Source organism: Dendrobates tinctorius, unplaced genomic scaffold (genome assembly GCF_039654945.1).
Source record: "Dendrobates tinctorius isolate UK_male_01 unplaced genomic scaffold, ASM3965494v1 ptg000133l, whole genome shotgun sequence".
Classification (NCBI taxonomy): Eukaryota; Metazoa; Chordata; class Amphibia; order Anura; family Dendrobatidae; genus Dendrobates; species Dendrobates tinctorius.
The window spans coordinates 17022318-17045514 of record NW_027361801.1 but is presented as its reverse complement, the minus strand read 5'-3'; the positions used below and the strand labels follow the sequence as shown (position 1 = coordinate 17045514).

General features: G+C 45.9%; 1 protein-coding gene across 2 annotated transcripts in view; it reads left to right on the top strand.

Annotated features, from left to right (window-relative positions):
* GPC3 (glypican 3) overlaps positions 1 to 23197 on the top strand; it is a 968057-nt gene that overhangs the window by 795671 nt on the left and 149189 nt on the right. The window lies entirely within an intron of this gene.

Genomic DNA, 23197 nt, shown 5'->3' with positions numbered 1-23197 from the left:
TGAAGTGAAAACCATTTCCGGTGACAACCTCTTGAAGCTCATCAAGAGAATGCCAAGAGTGTGCAAAGCAGTAATCAAAGCAAAAGGTGACTACTTTGAAGAACCTAGAATATAAGACATATTTTCAGTTGTTTCACACTTTTTTGTTAATTATATAATTCCACATGTGATAATTCATAGTTTTGATGCCTTCAGAGTGAATCTATAAATTTCATAGTAATGAAAATAAAGAAAACTCTTTGAATGAGAAGGTGTGTCCAAACTTTTGGTCTGTACTGTACATGTACAGTATATATATTACATAGTCTCCTTTATTATGTATATTGATCATCCCTTACATCTTGGATTATATAGAGCCCTGTTTTTTATTACATAGCGTCCTGTCTTGTTAGCTGTATAATGCAATGATAGCTGATGGAGCATGGGAAAGCTTCTTTTCTAGTGGAGGAGCTGATGGACTGGCAGTCTCGTTTCTGGCTCTTCCATCAGCAGTCTTTTTATATCTAACAAGAGAGGGGACTATGTAATAAAGAAGGGCACTGTGAATAACAAAAATAACAAGAATACACTATGTAAGAGACAGCACTGTACATAACAGCAGAGGAAGCTATATAATAAGGGATGAAATCATATATAACTTGAGAGGATGGTAGATAATAAGGTACGGTGTTATACATAACAAAAGAGGAAACTATGTATCTAAGGATCGTGTTATACATAAGTGAGTAAACAATATACTAAGGGACTGTGTTATACATAAGTAAGTACACTATATACTAAAGGACTGAGCTATACATAATAAGTGAGTACACTATATACTAAGGAGCTGTGCTATGTATAATAAGTGAGTACACTTTATACTAAGGGACTGTGTTAGACATAATAAGCGATAATAACGTCTTCCTCCACCTCCCCGTGTTCCTAAATCCCTTATAAATCCCTCTTCCTCCCATCCAAATTCCCCGCATCCCATTATTGTAGTCTTCCCCACCCCATCGTTGCCCTCTTCACCACCTCCATCATTGCGTTCTCCCCCACAACCCCATTATTGCCCATTCCACCACCTCCATCATTGCCTTCTCCCCTACTGCCTCTATCATTGCTCATTCCAACCATTTAACCACCACCATCATTACCTTTTCCCCCACCACCCCATCATTGCCCAATCCACCACCTCCACCATTTCCTCCTCCCCCACCACCCCCATTATTTCCCTTTCCACCACAACCACCATTTTCCTTTCATCACCATCATTGCCTTTTCCTCACCACCTCCATCATTGCTTTCTCCCCATCACCCCATAATGGCCCTTTCCACCACCTCCATCATTGCTTTCTCCTCCACCACCCCATCATTGTCCTTTCCATAACCCCCATCATTGCCTTCTCCCCCTCCACCCCCATTATTGCCACTTTCAACCCCTCCATCATTGCCTTCTTCTCCAACACCTCCATCATTGCCTTTTTCCCCACCACCCCCATCATTGTCCTTTCCACTGCCACCATCATTGCTTTCTCCCCCACCACACCCTATCAGTGCCCATTCTACCACTTCCATCATTTCCTCCTCCCCCACCATCCCCATCATTGCCCTTTCCACCACCATCATTGCCTTTTCCCCACCACCCCCATCATTGCTTTCTCCCCCTCACCATCATATTTTTCTCCCCCACCACCCGCCTTAAGTTCCCTTTCCGCAACCACGTCATTGCTTTCTCCCCCACCACCCACATCATTGCCCTTTCCACCATCATTGTCCTTTCCCCCACCACCCCATTATTGCCCTTTCCACCACCCCATCATTGCCCATTCCACCACCTCCATCATTTCTTTCTCCCCCACCACCCCATCATTACCTTCTCCCCATCACTGCCCTCTCCTCCACCTACACATACACACCACCATTCACCTCTCTGCACGTTCCCCTGCAGCACTACACATGCATGCACACACATCACCACCACTCATCTGTATACACACACAGCACCTCTCACTTTTCCGCAGGCTCTCCTGCAGCTATCACCGGCAGCTTCCTCTCACTGGCACAGCGGCCATGGCGCTGAATGATGACGTCATCCAGCCGCACTGCTGACTGCTGTGTGAGACAGGAAGCAGAGCAGATCACTGCAGCTCCGCCCCGCTGCCATTTTATCTTGCAGGCAGCGGAGCTGCAAGGATCTCTCCTGCCTGCCGCACATGAGGGCAATCTGGCCAGAGCTCCTCGGAGCCAGATAAACAGGCCCAGATTGCCCTCATTATTAACCGCCCCGCAGGATCCTCCTTCACCTCCGGGCTCCAGTGCAACCACACCGGTTGCACATGCGGTGTGTCCACCCCTGTTCTTTATTATGCGTTGCAGTCTAGAAAGACCCCAGAGCATAATAAAAAAAATGAACTAATATGAACATCACCGCTTAGAGAGATAGGAGACAGGCAGTAGGCAGGGGACTTTGATGAGAAGCAGAAAAGCTGTAAGTCAGGCCCCACCCACCGCTCTTACAACTCATGAGCATATAATTTCAACTATGGATTTCTATAAAACGGCAAATTAGATTTCTACAAGAAAGGTAAGGATATTATCAGCATTAAAGCAACTTTTCATACTTGTCATTAGTTTGTGGTATAAAGTCCTGATGACAGTTTCTCTCTAATATTTTTCTTCTTTAGCCATTCTTTTGTAGAAAAACTTGGGTGCTTTTATTCATTGTCTTGGTGCATAACCCACGTTCTCTTGAGATTCAGCTCATAAACTGATGTAATTACATTCTCCTTTAAAATTTGCTGGAATTCATCGATTCATCAATGATGAAAAGATGTCTTGACCCAGGTACAGCAAAGCAAGCCCAAAACATGATGCTAAAACCACCACAGGGTTTCACAGATGATCTGAGGTTTTTATGCTATAATACAGTGTTTTTCTTTCTGCAAAGATAACACTTCTCATTGTAAATTATAAAGCAGTATTTTGGTATCATTCATCCGCAAAACATTGTACCTATAGCCTTCTGGCTTGTCTAGTTGATCTTTAGAAAACTACAGATGGGCAGCATTGTTTTTTTTTGGAGAGCAGTAGTTTTCTCTTTGCAATTCTACAATGTACACCAATGATGTTCAATGTCCTCCTGATGGTGGACTCACGAACATTAACATTGGCTTATCAGAGAAGCATTAAGTTGCTTAGATGTTACCTTGAGTTTCATTGTGACCTCACAGACTTGCTCTTTGAGTTAATCAACCACTTCTGGGAAGGGTAATAATATTCTTGACTTTCCTCCATCAGTATATAATCTGTCTGATTTGGCATTGATGGATTCCAAACTCTTTATAGATGGTTTTGTAGCCTTTTCCAGCCTGTTGAGCATCAGCACATTTTCTTCTAAAGTTCTAAAACTGCTTTGTTCATGCCATAATACACTTTCTCAAGCATGTTGTAAATATCAGACTTTGATAGAAGCCTGTTCAAACACTCGCACTTGAATGTCAATATCATCCTATTAAGTGAAAATGCATGACTCTAAATTACCGGTCAAATTATCTGTTAATCCAAAAGTTTCACTTAATTTTGCCACTCACAGGCATGTGGTATTGGATCATAAAGCCCACCTAACCCCACAGAAAAGACAAATTCTAATATTTTTTACTTATTTGTTTGATTTGGTTTTCTTTATCTACTTTTTGGACTTGTGTGAACATCTGATGTACTGTAGTTTTAGGTCAAAGTTATACAGAAAAATGGAGTATTCTGAAAGGTTTTAAAACTTTCAGGCACCAACGTATGTCCCTAGAAAAATAGTTAAGTTGTAGGACAAGTGTTCTCATGGGGTCATAAGCACAAAAGAAATTTTGTTAAATTTTACTGTAAAGTTTTTATAGAATAATTCAGAGTCCACCTGGCAGCAGAACATCACTGCTGCCATCAGGTGTTTACTTCAGATCCTGAAAAGTATGTCTATTGTGTGAGCACAGATACATTACGTATACTCTATCAAATTTAGTTGTCAGAAATCAGAGGGAAGGATTTGAGTTGTACTTCTGTGCACATTTATTATAACACTTTCCAAAATGTAAGTTGGTGGAAGCTGGTGAGATCATTCAGAGTTGATTCCATTTAAGTAATATAAACATGCTGACTCTAGGAATTCTCCACTATTGTCCACAGTCTTCTGACCGCAGATTACCACACAACTATCCCGTTTGCCTTTGAATTATGACTCAATAGCAGATGGGCTCAATTTACTTTTTCACTTAATACCTTTGTTTAGTGGAAAAAGTTTCCCTATTTTAGTACAAATGTGTCAAACCATATGTTTCTGATTTTATAAATATTTGAGAATTTTATAAACATTTTTTAAATGCCAAGAGTTTTTCAAGCTATTGAAATTCAGCTATTTGAGCAGGTCCCTAAAATGTATGCTTTGTAATTGTCCTTAACCCCTTAGTGACTGAGCCAATTTTGACCTTAATGACCTGGCCAATTTTTACTATTCTGACCACTGTCACTTTATGAGCTTACAGCTCTGGAACGCTTCAACGGATTCCACTGATTCTGAGACAGTTTTTTAGTGATATATTGTTCTTCATGTTAGTGGTAAAATATCTTCGATATGACTTGCGTTTATGTAAAAAATGGAAATTTGGCAAAAACTTTGCAAATTTTGCAATTTTCAAACTTTTCATTTTTGTGACCTTCAATCAGTGGTGTCACACAAAATAGTTAATAAATAACATTTCCCACATGTCAATTATACATCAGCACAATTTTGGAAACACAATTTTTTTGTTAGGACGTTATAAGGGTTAAAATTTGACCAGCAATTTCTCATTTTTCCAACAAAATTTACAAAATCATTTTTTTTAAGGGACCGCCTCACATTTGAAGTGAGTTTGGGGGGTCAATACAACAGAAAATACCTAAAAGTTACACCATTCTAAAAACTGCACCCCTCAACGTGCTCAAAATCACATTCAAGAAGTTTATTAACCCTTCAGGTTCTTCACAAAAATTAAAGTGATGTGGAAGGAAAAAATGAAAATTTTACTTTTTTTCCCAAAAATTTACTTTAGACCCAAACTTTTTTATTTATACAAGGGTTTCAGGAGAAAATCGACAAAATTTGTTGTACAATTTCTCCTGAGTATGCTGATACCTCATATGTGGGGGAAAGCCACTATTTATGCGCATGGCAGGGCTTTTTGAATGCAAAATTGGCTTGAATCAATTACGGGCGCCATGTCTCTTTTGGATACCCCCTGAAGTACCTAAACAGTGGAAACCCCCAATTCTAACTCCAACCTTAACACAGCCCTAATTCCAACTCTAACCGTAATCCCAACCCTAACCACAACCATAACCCCAACACCACCCTAACCCCCACACAACCCTAACCCCAACCTAAACTCTAGCCCTAACCCTAGTCCCAACCCTTGCCCAACCTCAGCCCTAACCCTAACTGCAAAGAATGGAAAAAATACATTTTTACATTTTTTTTATTTTATTACTTTTACCTAACTAAGGCTAGTTTCACACTTGCTTTTTTTTGCAGCGCGTTTTTCCCGCAAAAAAACGCATTGAAAAAACGCATACAAACACATACAGATGCTGCGTTTTTTTCAAGCATTTTTATGAGCATGCATGAAAAAAACGCGGCGTTTTTATGCGTTTGTATGCGTTTTTAGTGCATTTTTACCGCGTTTGCGTTTTTTTCCAACATTAGGTGGCCCCTCACACTAACCCAAACCATGACTTTACTAACCCTAACCCTGACCCTAACCCTGACCATAACCCTGACCCTAACCCTAACCCTTAACCAAACCATACTAACCCTAACCCTTAACCAAACCCTACTAACCCTAACCCAAACCCTAACTCTAACCCTAAAGCCTAGCTAACCCTAACCCTAACCCTAAACCCCCTTAACTAACCCTAACTCTAACCCAAACCCCTAAATTCCATAGTCTAACTAATGGTAAAAAAAAAAACGCATGTGCAAAAAAACGCATACATAAGCATGCCAATGCGCACATATGCTCACCATAGACTTATAATGGGTGTCTTGCTGTAAAAAAAACGCATTGCGCGCGCATGCGTTTTTTTGAGGCAAGTCGGACGCCCAAAAAATGCAACAGGATGCATTTTGTGCGCCCGAGCGCATACTGCAAAAAAAACTCATGCGCGGAAAAACGCATACAAACGCATGTGTATGCGCACATAAGCGCATCCCATGCAAAATATAGGGGAAAAAAAGCATGCGTTTTTTAGCGCTAAAATCCCGCAAAAAAAACGCAAGTGTGAAACCAGCCTAAGAGGGTGACGAAAGGGGTTTGATTTACTTTTTTTAAAATTTTGATCACTGTTATAGGGTCTGTCACAGTGATCAAACTGAATCAATAGGAAAACTCTCCTATTGTTGCTGGGTCCTGGCTGACAGATCTCAGCAGGCGCATTGTGCATTTTCTTCCAGGAAGAAGATGCGGAGGGCCGGGGGACAGAGCAGGAGGGTCTGGAGATGGCAGAGGTACCAAGGGAGCTTGGACTATCCCCTTTCTCTCTCCTCTGGTATGCTAGATCATATCAGAGGAGAGAGAAATGAATGGGAAATCTAACTTTTTTTACAATCGCCGTTATTCGGTGAATAATGGCAATCACAAGACTGGGGACAGAAAAACCCAACCCGAATCATGCTCTCCAGGATCTCGGTGGGTGCTATACCCTTATTTCTCAGCATCGTTAAAAAGCAGCTCTGAAAAATAAGGCTCCTTAACTGCCACCGTTAAAAGGCATATCAGCGGTCATTAAAGGGTTAATGGCAAACATTATTCTGTTCTTTCAGATAGCAGTGAACATTTTGTAACATTTTGCGTGACTAATGCTATACATCATAATATGGGTATCCATTAGCGACGAGCGAACGTGCTCCGTGATACTTGGCTATCACTCGAGTATCTGGGTGATTGGAGTTGCTCGGCACTCGTTGAGCATTGGCTGGTGTTTGGACTGAATGCTTGATTATCCACGCCGCATGTTTAGTGCCTGTTATACAGCCAGTAAACATGCAGGGATTGCCTGACAGTCACTGTTAGGTCTTAGCCAACTTGGTAGTGGAATTACTGTGATTAACTGGCCACATTACCTCATCAGAGGTTATATAAGGACTGTCGCTGCCATGCTCAGCACATTGCACAGCTCAGGGACAGTTCTGATTGGATGGAGAGAGTAGTTGTCCAGGCCTGTGGGCACATTTTTAGGAATCATAGTGCTCTAGTGGTAATACTTTGCTGAACAATCATACTAAAAATCCTTCTTGGGCCTAATATTGTGCTTTGCTGTTTCTATTCTGCATTTACCCTAGGGAAAGCTGCTGTAGCAGGGAGAGTGGCTGAATACAGTTTCTAAGCAGAACTGGGGGCTTTGCAGACTGTGGCTAAATAAATAGCTGCTGCAGGTGACCACCTGTTTTTTTGGTGAAAAATTGACTGTATTATACATTCAGTTTTAGGGGCTATCTGTGAAATTATGGTGGTTTGAAATTTTTAAAAAATGCTTGTCCTGCTACAGGTGACTAAAAATTTGTTCCAAAAATTGACTATTGTCATCCATTTTGTTTAACCTGCTTTGTGTGAAATTACAGTGGTTTGAAATTTTTAAAAACCACTTGGCCTGCTACAGGTGACCAAATTGTTTTGTTCAAAAAGTTGACTTGTCATCCATACAGTTTAACATGTTTTGTGTGAAATTGCAGTGGTTTGAAATTTTTAAATATCGCTTGACCTGCTACAGGTGACCACATTTTTTTTATTAAAAAACTTTTGTGTCGATTAATCAAGGAAATTTGCTTTCCAGAGACCTACCAATTAGAAAATGTGTAAGGCGTGCGATAAGGACGAGCAAGTGGAAGTGCTGCTGATGGTGCACGCAGACGGCGAAGACGTGCGGCAGGTGCGACTATGCCTATTGCTGGAGCACAAGAAACAGGATCATCCATGACACATACAGTAGCTTCCTGTCTACTTTGCAGGGAGGCAGGAGACACCATTTGTGAATCCACACCAGTGTGAACAGGTGGTTGGGTGGATAGTAGATAATGCTTCTAGTATGCTTGCCAGATCCACCCAGTCTTCCATATGGTCCAATCTCACCAGCCAAGAGTCTGGATCACTTAATCCTCACTCTAATCCTCCTTCCTCCCACCATGTTGAGTCTTAAGCCCCCATAACACAGCGAGATCGCTAGCAATATCGTTGAAACGTCACAGGTTTTGTGACGCAGCAGCGATATCGCTAGCGATATCGCTATGTCTGATACTTACCTGCGACCGGCTCCCCCGCTGGTTATCGCTGATCGCGCGAGAACGTCCTGGACCATTTCTCGTCGGGCGCTTCCTGCTGGGCTTCCTGTGGCGCCGAGGAGCGACGCGTGGACGTGGGCGGGAGGACGTCAGGATCGCCGCGTCTGATAGGTAAGTAGCGACCCCCGACCTCTGCTATGTCGCTGGTGAGATCTGCCTGTGTGGCAGCTCACTAGCAACCACTTAGCGATACACCAGCGATCCATATCGTTGTCGGGATCGCTGGTGCATCGCTTAGTGTAACGGTACCCTTAGGAGACAAATGATCCCACACTAGAACACTCCAAGGAGCTATTTACATAATCATTTCTTGATTGTGGCCTCTCAACCTGCATGATATAAGAGGGAAAAGAGGACATGCTGTTTAGTGATGCACAAATCTTAGAGCAACCATGTTCACATGAAGATGATTGTGGGGAACAGCAAATTTTGTCTAAGGAGGTAAATGATAATGAGACACAATTGCCGATAAGTCAAATTGTTGTTAAGTCACTAAGTCAGGAGGATCAGGGTGGAAGATGAGATGGTGGATGACAAAGTCACTGACCCAACCTAGGAAGCTGGCATGCAGAGTGAGCCAGCAGCATTGCGAATGAGAGATTGACAGCACCGGAACAGGCAGGAGGAGACAGTGGGGTGACCAGAGGGAGAAGTTGGGCAACTGTTCTGCAGAGCACAGACATTTGTGAATTTCTCTATCAAATACTTTGGTGTTCCGCAGTTCTGAGGCAAAAAAATGGTCATTTACAACCTGTGTCATGCCAAAATCAGCAGTAGCCTGACTACTAAGAGCCTAACCACCACCGGCATGTCATCTATGCACTCAGTGGGCCAAACACCAGGATCCACAATTGGTGCCAGTGGGTGACACTGCTGCCTCTTCCCCTGTGCTAGATGCTTGCCAATCCCCTGTCCATGACACTGGCGCAGATGCCTCCCACCCTGCACATGTCCTTGTACATTCTGAGGCACCATAATCAGGCACTTTCAAATCATTGTCCCAGCACAGCGTTCAGCTGTCACTACCCCAGGCCTTGAAATGAAAAACAAAGTACTCAGCCACGCACCGACAGGCCCACATACTAAATAAATGTACACATTTCCAGGCTGCTTCCTGTGGAAATGGTACCGTTTAGTCTTGTAGACACAGAAGATTGCTGCTGACTCATGGCGACAGCCGTCCCTCGGTTCTTGGTCCCCATGCCATTATTTCTCCTGGTATCTCCGATGTGTGGACACATCAGCTGGAAGCTTTACAGCACTTCTTCAGCAAAGTGGCAACCGGCTGTGCTGAAGCTAATTTTTCTAGGAGAAAAGGAGAAAAACAGCACACCGCAGCAGAGTAATTGAAAGGAATAAGAGACCAGACAGATCTGTGGCTCTCGCCACTGAGCATACAACCAGGCATGGTCATATATTATAATGGCCGTAACCTGGTGGTGGCTGTGAAGCCTGGCAAGCTCTTACACATGGTAAAACAGCTGAAAAGGAAAGAGCGCAATAGGGTCTTACCCAAGTAAAGATTGATATAAACTCAATTCATTATACTCACCTTATGCAGGAGAGATTCAGACACATAGAAGTAGGTAGTCAGCCTGCTGCACATCTAAAGGGCCACGCCGTGACCACAAATCATCAGATTATAAAGGAGAAAGTTTATGGATTAAAAGTGCGCTGCTTGACAAATCAATCCTTCCAGGTTTTATGAACTGTACTTTTATTTCCCAACGCGTTTCGAAGTCTATACTTCTTCCTCAGGGGATGACATGTCATCCCCTGAGGAAGAAGTATAGACTTCGAAACGCGTTGGGAAATAAAAGTACAGTTCATAAAACCTGGAAGGATTGATTTGTCAAGCAGCGCACTTTTAATCCATAAACTTTCTCCTTTATAATCTGAAGCTCTTACACATAGCATTCTTGGCCCACGTGCTCAACTTAATAGTTCAGCGATTTCTGAAAACCTAACAAGATTTGCCAGACCTTCTGGTCAAGGTACACCTCATCAATGCCCATTTCCATAAGTCAGCTACAGCTGCCGCCGCTCTGTCTGTGCTGCAACAGCGCATGCAAGTGCCAACTCACTGACTGGTGTGTGACATGACCCCACACTGGATCTCCACATTATTGCACTTGCTGGCAAGGCTATGTGAGCAACAGAGGTCAGTTGTTGAATATCAGCTACAACATGCTGGTCAGTATTTTGGTCAGCCTCCGCATATAGCAACTGAAGAGAGGACATTGATGTCTGACATTTGTGTGGTTCTCCAAGACTTTGAGGACTCCTTAAAGATGCTCAGCAGCCATGATCCCATAATCAGCGCAACAATCCCGCTTCTGTGCCTACTTAAACAGTCTCACTGCTCACAATTAAACATGAAACTTTCAATGTGGACCAGGTGAAGATGGAGGAAGACCTGAAACATGGAGATACTTCCCAGTTTCATCTTGTATGCTCAGTGTGGATTGGGTAACAATAAGGAAGTGATCGCTGAGAATGAGGAACAGATTCTGGTTGGTAGCGCAACAAAGTCTAGTACCCGCACAAGCTTTGTCCTATCTCTCCTACATGCATGGATTGGGGAGGGGAATGAGGAGAAAGAGGAGGAGGAGATAGAGAGTCATCATCATGTGGAGACACAAAATGTTGGCTGTAGGGAGATTGACATATATGGCACTTTTTGTACCGCTACCTTTCCCATGATCCTCTTGTTATATTCATCTTGGTCAAAAAAGAGTACTGATTTTTCACCCTTCTAGACAGATGCCACAAGTAGAAACTTGCATCTTGTCATGCCAGCACCGCCTGTCAGGTCGGGGCCGGTGTCACCTGTCATGCTGGGTCCCGCTTCCCCTGCTGCTGCTCCCAGGGTTCCCCCTCGACTCCCCACTCACTTCTCCGGCCGCCACGCGGCGCCTCCGGTCACCCGTCCTGCAGCCCGAGGGATCCAGCACGAGGGTTCCTCTTCCTGTCCTGTTCCTGTTTCAGGCATGTGCCTTAGGCCGTGAGCGCGTGCTCTTCCCCTCACTAAGGCTGGTTTCACATTTGCGTTTTTTAGCGCTGGAAAAAAACGCACACCTGCGCATGCGTTTTTTCCCCTATATTTAACATGGGTGCGCATACCTGCGCGCTGGTAAGCGCATGTATGCGATTTTCATGCGCTGCGTTTTTTTGGGGTGTGCGTTGGGATTTTCCAGACGCAGCATGTTGCATTTTTTGGCCCTGCAAAAAAGCGCATGCGCACATATGCGCACGTTTTGCGCTAAAAATGGCCATTATAGCCTATGGATGCGCATATGTGCGCACTGGCATGCTCATGTATGCGTTTTTTTGCATATGCGGTTTTTTTTTTAAACCATGGAATTTAGGGGTTTGGGTTAGAGTTAGGGTTAGTTAAGGGGGTTTAGGGTTAGGGTTATGGTCAGGGTCAGGGTTAGGGTTGGGGTTTGGGTCAGGGTTAGGGTTAAGTATGGTTTTGTTAAGGATTAGGGTCATGGTTAGGGTCAGGATTAGGGTTAAGTATGGTTTTGTTAAGGGTTAGGGTCAGGGTTAGGGTTAGGGTTAGGGTCAGGGTTAGGGTTAGGGTTAGGGTCAGGGTTAGGGTCAGGATTAGGGTTAAGTATGGTTTTGTTAAGGATTAGGGTCATGGTTAGGGTCAGGATTAGGGTTAAGTATGGTTTTGTTAAGGGTCAGGGTCAGGGTTAGGGTTAGGGTCAGGGTTAGGGTTAGGGTCAGGATTAGGGTTAAGTATGGTTTTGTTAAGGATTAGGGTCAGGGTTAGGGTCAGGATTAGGGTTAGTATGGTTTTGTTAAGGGTTAGGGTCAGGGTTAGGGTTAGGGTCAGGGTTAGGGTCAGGATTAGGGTTAAGTATGGTTTGGTTAAGGGTTAGGGTCAGGGTCAGGGTTAGGGTTAGGGTTAGGGTCAGGGTTAGGGTTAAGTATGGTTTTGTTAGGGTCAGGGTTAGGGTTAGGGTTAGGGTTAGTTAGGGTTTAGGGTTTGGGTTAGGGTTAAGTATGATTTGGTTAAGGGTTAGGGTCAGGGTTAGGGTCAGGGTTAGGGTTAGGGTCAGGGTTAGGGTTAGTAAAGTCATGGTTTGGGTAGTGTGAGGGGCCACCTAAAAATGTTGGAAAAAAACGCAAACGCGGTAAAAACGCGCTAAAAACGCATACAAACGCATAAAAACGCTGCGTTTTTTTCATGCATGCTCATAAAAATGCTTGAAAAAAACGCTGCAGTTGTATGCTTATGTATGCGTTTTTTCAATGCGTTTTTTTGCGGGAAAAACGCGCTGCAAAAAAAAGCAAGTGTGAAACTAGCCTTAACCCCTTCTGCACCACCCCTGTGGAGCGATCTCCAATCACGCTCCAGCACAGGGTATATCAGGCGTCTCCTCCCTCATGGAGGCGCCTGATTATCGTGTGCCTTCCTGTACGGTACTCTGACCCCGGCCTGTCGTTCCTGACTCCAGTCTCCTGACTCCGGTCTCCTGACTCTGGTCATTCCCAACCCCGGTCACTCCTGACTCCAGTCACTCCTGACTCCAGTCACTCCTGACTCCGGTCTCCTGACTCCGGTCTCCTGACTCCGGTCACTCCTGACTCCAGTCATTCCTGACTCCAGTCACTCCTGACTCCGGTCATTCCTGACTCCAGTCACTCCTGATTCCTATAATTCCTGACTTGGTCACTCCTGACTCCAGTCACCCATGACCCCAGTCGTTCCTGACCCTCTGCCTTGTTGTCTCTTACTCTCTTGAGCCGCCCCTCTTGGTATCAGCTGTCGCGGTATTTGACTTCTTCGGGCCTGCTCCTAACGGTCCCTGTATAGGGGTCGGCACCACCTGTGGGAACGGGATGATCCAGTGGTATCCAGTATACATGACTTCCTGGACACCTTCCGCCGGGTCTTTCACGAGCCAGGGTGTCTGGCCTCCTCCACTGAGTCCCTTTTCAACCTTCGACAGGGAACTCTTACCGTGGGACAGTACGCCATTCGCTTCTGGACACTGTCCTCTGAGCTGGGGTGTAATAATGAGGCACTGGTAGGAGCCTTTTGGAGGGGGCTTTCAGGGAAAATCAAGGACGAGCTTGCTGGTCGGGACACTCCCTCCACTTTAGAGGACCTTATATCCCTGGCTACGAGTATTGACTTACGGTTCCAGGAACGCTCTCGCGAGACATTCAGGGAGAGAGGCGCCTCTAAGTTTAACCAAGTCCCCAGCTCTCGCCCGACCAAGCCTTCCAGTAGTTCTGCTCCGGAGCCCATGCAGGTGGACCGCGTAAAGTTATCTAAGCTGTCACGCAGGGAGAGATTGGAGCAAGGTCTATGCCTCTATTGTGGTGGAGCCAACCACTTTATACGTTTCTGTATGGAGAGGCCGGGAAACTCCTCCGCCTAGGCCAAGTAAGAGAGGCCTTCCTAGGTGACTCTCTACCCCTTACTATCTCAGCCTTACTTCTCCTAGGTCGGGAGCATAGATCTGTGGAGGCGTATGTGGACTCGGGTGCGGAGGCAACTCCATTCGTTTGGAAGAGGTGGACAAGTTCCGGATTCCTGTTGTCACCCTTGAAGAGCCACGTGTGATCACCTCTGTGGATGGCAAACCGTTACCTGTCCCTGTCACCACGGTCACTCTCGAGCTGGAGATGCAAATCGGAGCTCTACACCAGGAAAGAATCGCTTTTATGTTCTGCCTAATTTGTCTCACGCCCTGATCCTTGGTCTGCCCTGGCTCAGGTCACATGAGCCAGTCCTGGCGTGGCGCTCTGGGGAAGTCCTCCACTGGGGGCACTCTTGCCAAGAACGTTGTCTGCTGCCTGTTACCCGTACCAGTCGACACCAAGTACCCACGGACCTCCCTGGGCTTCCCGTGGCCTATCATTCATTTGCGGATGTCTTCGACAAGAAGGAAGCGGAGATCCTTCCCCCGCATTGGGCCTATGACTGCCCTACCGAGCTTGTTCCTGGAGCTACTCCTCCCAGGGGGAGAACCTACCCTGTTGTGAATTCACTTTCTGGCCTACCTCTGGTTGCTGGTGAAGGTAGTGGAGATGGATGTATTGACAGAGGGGTCGTGAGTTCTCTTTCAGGTGGAGGTAGATGCTTCTGAGATTGATGCAGGAGCTGTTTTGGCCCAAAAAGATCCGGTGGCTTCTAAAATGAATCCCTGTGCCTTCTTTTCTCGAAAATTCTCCCCATCTGAACGTAATTATGACGTGGGGAATCAGGAATTGTTGGCCATGAAGTGGGCATTTGAAGAGTGGAGACATTGGTTGGAGGGAGCTAGACATCAAGTTGTGGTCCTCACCGACCACAAGAATTTGATTTATCTTGAATCAGCCAAACACTTGAATCCTAGACAGGCTAGGTGGGCCTTGTTTTTCACGCATTTTAATTTTGTGGTCTCTTTTCTTCTGGGCACTAAGAATGTTAAGGAGTTTCTTTGCAGATTCTCTTATTTTGACCGAGCCTACTGCCATTCTAGGTGAGGGGGTAGTTCTTTCCGCCATCTCGCCTGATTTGAGATGTGCCCTGGAGGAATTTCAGGAGGACAAACCTGAGCGTTGCCCTATGGGAAAATTGTATGTTCCTGACCAGTGGAGTAAGAGAGTAATGTCTGAAATTCATTGCTCCGTTTTGGCTGGTCTTCCAGGTATTTTTGGTACCAGAGATTTGGTGAGTCGGTCTTTTTGGTGGCCTGCCTGAGATCTCCTGATGTCAGGAATTTTGTGCAGTCCTGTGGGACTTGTTCTCGGTGTCAACCCTGTTCTACATCTAGTGTGTTGTTGATGCCCCTGCCGGTGCCCAAGAGGCCATGGACCCATATCTCAATGGATTTTATTTCTGATCTTCCTGTCTCTCAGAGAATGACTGTTATCTGGGTGATTTGTGATAGCTTTTCTAAGATGATCCATCTTGTACCACTCCCAAAGTTGCCATCTTCTTCAGAGTTGGTGCCCTTGTTTTTACAACAGGTGGTTCGGTTGCATGGGATTCCTGAGAACATTGTGTCAGACAGAGGAGTCCAGTTTGTTTCCAGATTTTGGAGAACTTTTTGTTCCAATCTGGGAATTCAGTTATCTTTCTCCTCTGCGTTTCATCCTCAGACCAATGAGCAAACTGAGAGAACAAACCAGACTTTGGAGTCCTTTTTGAGATGTTTTATATCTGCTGATCAGGATGACTGGGACTCATTTCTGCCCTTGGCCGAATTCGCACTAAACAATAGAGCTAGTTCTGCCACTTTGATGTCGCCCTTTTTCTGTAACTTTGGGTTTCATCCTCGATTTTCTTCAGGGCAAGTGGAATCTTTGACCTGCCCAAGTGGACACTGTGGTAGACAGAAGGCAGCAGATTTGGGACCAAGTGGTGGATAAGTTGTCCCTCTCTCAGGAAAAAGCACAACAGTTTTTCAACCGGCATAGGACCATTGGTCCCCGGTTTAAAGTGTGTGATATGGTTTGGTTGTCGTCAAAGAATATTCCCATGAAGGTTGCGTCTCCAAAGTGCAAGCCTAGATTCATTGGACCTTATAAGATTTTGGAGATTCTTATTCCTGTTTGTTTTCGATTGGCTCGTCCAGTTACGTTTAAGATCCATAACGTGTTTCATAAATCTCTGTTGAAGAGGTTTGTGGAGCCAGTAGTTCCTATGGCGTCACCTCCTGACCCTGTATTGGTTAAAGGCAATGTGGAATATGAGGTAGAGAAAATATTGGATTCTCGTTTGGCTAGACGGAGACTCCAGTATTTGGTCAAATGGAAGGGTTATGGCCAGGAGGATAATTCTTGGGTCTCTGCTTCTGACATTCATGCTGATAGATTGGTTCATGCTTTTCACCGGGCCCATCCCGATCAGCCTGGTGGCGTGGATGAGGGTTCGGTGACCCCTCTTCAAGGGGGGGTACTTTTGTGAATTCACTCTCTGGCCTACCTCTGGTTGCTGGTGAAGGTAGTGGAGATGGTTGTATTGACAGAGGGGTTGTGAGTTCTCTTTCCGGGCTCCCTCTGGTGGTTACAGGAGGTAATGGAGCTGATTTAATTAACAGAGGCCTGCCACCTGATAATGAGGAGGACGATTGGACATCTTGAGTTTTTGACTGGATTTAAGACAGCCGACTCTCTCTATCCCTGCTTTTGATTTTTTCCTGCCTCCTGAGGTCTTAGTTTCCAGCTCAGTCCCTGCATGCTCAAACTAAGTGTTCTTTTGCTATTGTTCACATTTGATTTGGTTTTATCCATTCAGTTTTGTGTGGTCAGCCAGCCCCGGCTGGGGCTGTGCTAAATTTCCATCTTTATGTTACTGTTTGTGCCAGTTTGTTTTTGTCCCTTATTAGATTGGCCTCTCTTTGCTCTGTTTTCAGAATATACCAGAGTGCTGATACAGTGGGTGAAGTCTAGTGACTTCAGTGTTTTTTCTATAAGACGTGTTGGGCATTTTTTGCAGGGTTTTTTGCATGATTGCAGACAGTGTCTTTCCTTTCCTGTCCTGTCTAGTTAGTTTGGGCCCCATCGTTTGCTCAGTCTATTTTCCCACCTGCGTTTGTGTTTTCATCTTGTCTCACCAACAATATATGTTTGGGGGCTATCTATTCCTTTGGGGTCTGCTCTGGGGCAGTTTAGATTTCCCCTTTCTTGCTTTAGGCTTATTTAGTTCTACGGCTGTGTCAAAGCGTCTAGAATCATCATAGGTACGCTCCACGGCTACTGCTAGTTGTGTAGATAGGATCAGGGGTCTGCAATCCACTTAGTTACCAACCTCTCTGGTTTTCTGTGGCTTAGCTTGGTCTTGCTTTCCTCCTTGGTGACCCTGTCATAACACTACCCGTTGTCGCCTGCAGAAACCTCAGCCATGACGGAATACATCCTAGAGAACTTAGCCAAGGGCTTTATCCAGAAATCGTCTTCCCCGGCAGGGGTCGGGTACTCCTTTGTTCGGAAGAAGGATGGATCCCTTCGACCTTGCATCAACTACCGAGGCTTAAATAACATCACGATCAAGAATAGGTATCGTCTACCTCTTATCCCCGAACTTTTTGACCGACTGCGTGGGGCCCGGATCTTTACTAAACTGGACCTACGGGGGGCCTACAATTTGGTCTGGATATGTGCCAGAGATGAGTGGAAGACCGCCTTCAACACACGGGACGGCCATTATGAATATTTGGTCATGCCCTTTGGACTTTGTAGCGCCCCAGCGGTCTTCAAAGAATTTGTTAATGAAGTCTTCTGGGACCTTCTGTACTCGTGCTTCGTGGTATACCTAGATGACATCCTCATCTTTTCACCAGACCTGTCCTCTCACAGGAGTGTTCGCCTAGTCATGCAACGCAGGCGGGAGAATCGACTATGCCAAGATAGAGAAATGCCTGTTTGAACAGACCTCCCTACCCTTCTTGGGGTATATTATCGCGGACTCAGGGTTGCCAATGGACCCAGAGAAATTGTCCGCGATGCTCAAATGGCCGCAAACTGTCGGAGTGAAAGCCATCCAGCGATTCTTGGGCTTCGCAAATTATTATAGGCAATTCGTCCCTCACTTCTCCTCTTTAACCAAGCCTATTGTTGCCCTTACCCGGAAGGGAGCCAGACCAAACAGCTAGCCTTCAGAAGCTGAGGACGCATTACATAGTAACATAGTAACATAGTTTTGAAGGCTGAAGGAAGACCTTATGTCCATCTAGTTCAGCCTATTTTTAGTGCAGATGTTCTGCATTGTTGACGCTGGGGAAGGCAAAAAACCCACAGAGTAGAAGCCAATTTTTTCCATAGGGAAAAAAATTCTTTCCCCTAAGCTGGGTCAACCCAGCCCTGAAGCGAGCCTTTGCCACCGCTCCAGTTTTGCATCGGCCTGAGGTCAGCAAGTCCTTCATCTTGGAGGTGGACGCCTCTTCTACCGGGGCTGGGGCGATTGTCTCCCAAAAGATGTCCACTGGGTGCTTGGCTCTATGCGGGTTCTTCTCTACAGTAAGTCAATTTCACCCGCAGAGTGTAACTACACGATTGGGGACCGAGAATTGCTGGCCATAAAGATGGCACTGGAGGAGTGGCATTATCTTCAGTCCATCCCTTCACCATATTCACTGACCACAAAAACCTGGCCTACTTCCAGTCGGCGCAGAGACTCAACTCCAGACAAGCCCGGTGGTCATTGTTTTTCTCTCGCTTCGACTTCGAGCTCCACTTCTGGCCTGGTGACAAAAATACCAGAGCAGATGCACTCTCCCGATCCCTGCAGTCACCCAAAGTGGAGGAGGCTCCATCGCATGTTATCGATCCTGCCCGGTTTATCACGGTAGTCCCCATGAGTCTTCGTTCCGTTACGCCTGGCAAGACCCTCATCCCACAGGGCAAAAAGGTGGAAGTACTACGTTGGGGTCACTCCTCCAAGATCGCTGGACATGTTGGTGCCAAAAAGACTCTCGCTCTAGTTTCCCATTATTATTGGTGGCCTTCTCTCCACCAAGATGTGTTGGACTTTGTGGCCTCCTGCTCAATTTGCGCCAGAAACAAGGTACCTAGAAGGTTGCCCACCAGTCTCCTTCATCCGTTGCCTGTCCCTGAAGTTCCTTGGCAACATATCGCCATGGATTTTGTTACCGATTTACCGCAATCTTCCGGAAGCACGACTATCCTGGTGGTAGTCGATCGGTTTTCCAAAATGGCCCATTTTGTTCCGTTACCTGGCTTGCCCTCAGCCCCTGAATTGGTTAAAATCTTCATTAATCAGATTTTCAGATTGCATGGACTTCCTCATCGGCAGTTCACCTCCCGCTTCTTGAGGGCGCTCTGTAAACTCTTGGGCATATCTATAGATTTCTCTTCTGCTTATCACCCACAAACCAACGGGCAAGTCGAACGAGTTAACCAAGTTTTGATCTCCTACCTGCGGAACTTCTCTAACACCCATCAAGACAATTGGGTCGACCTTCTTCCTTGGGCAGAGTTCACCCATAACAATCATTCCAACGAATCTACCACCAAGTCCCCATTTTTTGTGGTTTCCAGTCAGAACCCAGGTGTACCTCTTCCAGTATCATCATCCTCTGGCATACCCGCTGCCGATGCCCTCTCCCAAGAGTTTTCCCAAGTCTGGAGGAACACCAAGGAGGCTCTCATACAAGCTGCAGCCCGGATGAAGAAACATGCCGACAAAAGGTGGAGTGATCTCCAACCATACCATCCAGGAGACAAAGTCTGGCTGTTGACCAAACACTTCCGCTTGAAAATCCCTTCCTATAAGCTGGGCCCCTGGTACATTGGCCGCTTCGAGATTCTTGGACGCCTCAACAATGTGGCCTATAAATTGAGGCTGCCTGCTTCACTCCGGGTCCATAATGCCTTCCATGTCTCGCTCCTGAAACCGGTCATCCTCAATCAGTTCTGCCCTGCACCTCCCGTTGTTCCTCAGCCAGTAGGGGCCGATGACGTCTTTGAAGTGATAGATATTTTGGCCATGAAAAAGGTTAGGGGAAAGACCTTCTTCCTCATCGATTGGAGAGGGTTTGGTCCTGAGGAGAGGTCTTGGGAACCGCGAAAGAATGTTGATGCTCCACGCATCATGGACAGATTCTTGGCCAATCTCCGAAGGAGGAGACGTAAAGGGGGGTACTGTCATGCCAGTGCCACCTGTCAGGTCAGTACCAGCACCGCCTGTCAGGTCAGGGCTGGCGTCGCCTGTCATGTCGGGTCCCGCTTCTTCTGCTGCTGCTCTCAGGGTTCCCCCTCGGCTCCCCGCTCATCGCTCCGGCCGCCGCGCGGCACCTCCGGCCACCCATCCTGCAGCCTGGGATCCAGCATGAGGGTTCCTCTTCCTGTCCTGCTCCTGTTTCAGGCATGCGCCTTAGGCCGTGGGTGCGTGCTCTTCCCCTCACTTAACCCCTTCTGCACCATCCCTGTGGAGCGATCTCCAATCACACTCCAGCACAGGGTATATCAGGCGGCTCGCTCCTCCCTCATGGAGGTGCCTGATTATCGTGTGCCTTCCTGTACGGTACTCTGGCCCCGTCCTGTCGTTCCTGACTCCAGTCTCCTGACTCTGGTCTGACTCTGGTCTCCTGACTCCCGTCTCCTGATGCCAGTCATTCCCGACCCCGGTCATCCCTGACTCCAGTCACTCCTGACTCCGGTCATTCCTGACTCCAGTCACTCCTGACTCTGGTCTCCTGACCTCGGTCATTCCTGACTCCAGTCACTCCTGACACTGGTCACCCCTGCCCCCCGGTCATTCCTGACCCTCTGCCTTGTCTCTTCCTCTCTTGAGCCGCCCCTCTTGGTATCAGCTGTCACGGTATTCAACTCCTTCGGGCCTGCTCCTAATGGTCCCTCTATAAGGGTCGGTACCACCTGGCCAGCTCGCTCCAGGGACTTCAGTACTGCGACCCACTCTTGCTACACCCCACACATCTCATCTTACTAAGGTGGGGGAGGTCTAGTAAAATGATGCTATACCACAAGAATATGTTGAAGGTTTATTTTGATAAAAGTAGCCTGAATTAGCCCCAACTTTTCCTCACCTCCAGATGACAGTAGCACATAAAGTGTTTTTAATCTTCAATATTTAAATAAGGCTCTCCAGTTGTTTCCTTCTAAGGTGTATGGATTACCCTCCTTATGTGTTCTATGACTTTGCACTGTGTTCAGAGCCTTTTTCAGTGTATAAATACGACAACTACACTTTCTTAATATTTGAATGAGGCCGTCCAATTGTTGCCTTCAAGGGTCTATGGATGACCCTCCTGAGCATCTTTTTCTGGCTTTGAATTGTGTATAGAGCCATTATGACTGTAAACATACCAGAACTACATTTTCTTAATATTTGAATGAGGCGCTCTAGTTCGTGCCTTCCAGGATGTATGGATGACCCTGCTTGTATTTTTTTGCACACTTTGCACTGTGTGCAGAGATTTTATGAGTGTAGGAGTATAGGAGTACCACAACTATACTTTGTTCACAATATTTGAATGAGGTACTACAGTAGCTGCCTGTAAGGGTGCATGGATGACTTTGCTTATAATTTTTGACAGGCTTTGCACTTAATGCATAGCCTTTATGAGTCTAGAATAACAATTACATGACAATTTGAAAAGAATGTGTATGAGTCCCTACTTTACGTCTAATACATGGTGTAGCTAAGTCCCTGTTTCATCTATTTTTTGGCAGTTCTTGTTTCCTTCATAAATTACACAGAAGTTTCCAATTTTTGTTATAAAAATTTCAATTTTGCATTGGTCCCTGTGAGCATGTACAGACAGAAGCTACCCTGCTGTGACCAGGAGATAATCTATACCACTCTACTGTCAAACTATTTACTTGCTGAGCTTTCAGAAATACAGCTGTATGAATTCTTCTTACCTAAGTACCCCTGGCGTCTCCAGTATTAAATTAGATACAGGGTGGGCAGTGGAGTTAGCAGCCTCTTACCTCAGTACTCCTGGCATCTCCAATATTACATCAGACACAGGATGGACTGCAGTGTTAGCAGCCTGTTCTTATCTCAGCACCACTGGTATCTCTAGTATTAGATCAGATAAACAGGGTGAACAGCAGTGTTAGCAACTTTTTCTTATCTCAGCACCACTGGTATCTCCAGTATTAGATCAGATGAACAGGGTGGACAGCAGTGTGAGCAGCTTTTTCTTATCTCAGCACTACTGGTATCTTCAGTATCAGATCAGATAGACAGAGTGGACAGCAGTGTGAGCAGCTTTATCTTTTTCTCACCGACAATATATGTTTGGGGGTGATCTAGTCCTTTGGGGTCTGCTCTGGGGCAGTTTAGATTTCCCCTTTCTTGCTTTAGGCTTATTTAGTTCTCCGGCTGTGTCGAGGCGTCTAGAATCATCGTAGGTACGTTCCACGGCTACTGCTAGTTGTGTAGATAGGATCAAGGGTCTGCAATCCGCTTAGTTACCAACCTCTCTGGTTTTCTGTAGCTTAGCTTGGTCTTGGTTTCCTCCTCGGTGACCCTGTCATAACACTACCCGTTGTCGCCTGCAGAAACCTCAGCCATGATGGAATACATCTGGGAGCACTTAGCCAAGGGCTTTATCCAGAAATCGTCTTCCCCAGCAGGGGCCAGGTTTTTCTTTGTTCAGAAGAAGGATGGATCCCTTCGACCTTGCATCAACTACCGAGGCTTAAATAACATCACGATCAAGAATAGGTATCGTCTACCTCTTATCCCCGAACTTTTTGACCGACTGCGTGGGGCCCGGATCTTTACTAAACTGGTCCTACGGGGCCTACAATTTGGTCTGGATACGTGCCAGAGATGAGTGGAAGACCGCCTTCAACACACAGGACGGCCATTGTGAATATTTGGTCATGCCCTTTGGACTTTGTAACGCCCCAGCGGTCTTCCAAGAATTTGTTAATGAAGTCTTCTGGGACCTTCTGTACTCGTGCCTCGTGGTATACCTAGATGACATCCTCATCTTTTCACCAGACCTGTCCTCTCACAGGAGTGTTCGCCTAGTCTTGCAATGCCTGCGGGAGAATCGACTATGCCAAGATAGAGAAATGCCTGTTTGAACAGACCTCTCTACCCTTCTTGGGGTATATTATCACGGATTCAGGGTTGCCAATGGACCCAGAGAAATTGTCCGCGATGCTCAAATGGCCTCAGCACCACTGGTATCTTCAGTATCAGATCAGATAGGATGGACAGCAGTGTAAGCAGCTTTTTCTTACCTCATACCTCAGCACCCCAAATATCATTGAAACAAAGTAAAGACCATTTTAATGTAATATAGTAATTCCCCCCTTGGACAAAAACAAATGTTATTTTCAAATTAAAAGTTTGCATAATTCCACAACTCTTCCTTCTTGATGCTGCAATTTCAATGTTGATTG